We start from the raw sequence: 1,830 nt of genomic DNA, 5'->3' as shown, positions 1-1,830 counted from the left end.
GTGACCTGTGGCCCTCTCTCTGGCACGGACTTCCCACCCAAACCACCTGAATGCCAGGCTCCTCCATCAGAGAGGCCACGGGGCGCAGCCTCAGTCACCTGCTGTCCTTAGTTTGCTGCTGTCTGTGAGAAGAGCACACGCACCACTGTCTTGGCCAAAGCTGAAATCCAGAAAGACAGAGGACATATTGTACCCATGTCCTCTCCAGTGGTCACTTCCCCAGGGCTGGGAGTACATTCAACACTATTTACTGAGCACTGAGTGTGCATCGAGCACCGTTAGAGGTGCTGGGGCAGAGGGGAGATGAAACACTCCCTGGCCAGGTGCAGTGACACGCAAGAAACGGGGAAGTAGCTACAATAAGAGCCGATAGGAAAAAGCGACGAGAGGAGCCCAGGGAAGAGTGAGGGGATCGTGACCCTCGGTGGCGTCTGAATCTCCCCCCCAGGCCCCTGTGGTAGCCAAACGCCGCCCACCCTTGTCCAGACACTGACCAGTGTACCCCAGGCCCTCTCCCACCGTCAGCCACTTGGGGACGCGGGAGCAGCCTCCACGTCCCTGTCCCCCGGTCCGCTGGCAGGATGCACAGGCTTCGTCACAGTGTGTGCCTTCTCAAAACCTCCTGCAGCTTCTCTGCCACACGTAGAGACACCTGCTCTGGATCCCAGGGCACCGTAGTTTGGAGCACTCTGCCCCCCTGAATCCACCTCTATGACTCCCTGACCTGTAGGGGGGCCCTCTAGACATTGCAGCTCAAAGGAGAAAAATGCCAGAGAGGCTGGACACCTGGCGGGCGAGCCCGCAGTGTGGGAAGCCACCTCCAGCCGCAGCCTCCCTCCAGGCCAGGCCGTGCGGAGGGCCTCCCGCCCATCAAGCCCACCTCTGACGCACGCTTACAGCCGTGCTCTGAGATTTGCAGTCACGGTTGGGGGCCGGGGAAAGAACTTTCAGCTCGGAAAACCTCATCTGAATCCAGTTTTCAAAACAACTGAAAACCTTAAATCCATAGTTTAGAAATCCAATTATATTTTGGAACAATTGGGGAGGAAAAAGAAGACGTCACATGTGATGCGAATAAAAAGAATTTATCACAGATACATTCGCAACCTGCTTTTTTATTTTTTTTCCTGGAGACGTTTCGGGGCTGTTTTGAGGACCCAGATGGACTGAGACTCAGAGGCCACACCGGTCAGTGGCTTTGGCCAAATTCATCACAAGGGAAAACACGTGCCGGCCTCCCCCGGCGTCCTGCTGAAGCTTTCGATCTGGGTCGCTGCTCCCGCCGCTGCCGTGGCCGGGAGCTCTGTCACAGGGCAGCTCTGACTTCTCATCCTAACTGAGCCACTTCGTTTCCGGCGTCCTAGGGAAACTGGTGTGTCACAGCTTCTAGCGCTGGGCGCGGCTCCTGTCTCTGTTCCTCGCTGGGGCTCAGCGGCCGCCCCATGCCCGCCCCCAGCCCTGACTAACCCCATTCCTTCCGCCAGGTCACTGTCTTGACTTTCCCTCATGTCCCACCCTGCCCAGGGATTCTGAGTTTCAGGGGCACAAACTGACATGCATTCGAGGACACCTCGTCCCATCTCGTGGCCCCAACTTCACGTAGAGCCGTGGGACACACAGAGCACTTAGAAGCCCTGGGCTGATCCTGGCTCCACCGTTTCCTACTCACATGACCATGAACGAGTCGCCGGGATTTTGTGCCTCAGTTTCCTCATTGGCAAAACAAGGATAAGAGAGTCATGCACCACCTTTTGGTCGGCAAAGGACCCCACGTACGATGGTGGTCCCCCGCGATTATCGGGGAGCTGAAAACTTCCTGTCTCCTGGTCA

Source organism: Pteropus vampyrus, unplaced genomic scaffold (assembly GCF_000151845.1).
Source record: "Pteropus vampyrus isolate Shadow unplaced genomic scaffold, Pvam_2.0 Scaffold385, whole genome shotgun sequence".
NCBI classification, from domain to species: Eukaryota; Metazoa; Chordata; class Mammalia; order Chiroptera; family Pteropodidae; genus Pteropus; species Pteropus vampyrus.
The sequence above is the reverse complement of the archived record's forward strand: the minus strand, read 5'-3'. Positions refer to the sequence as shown.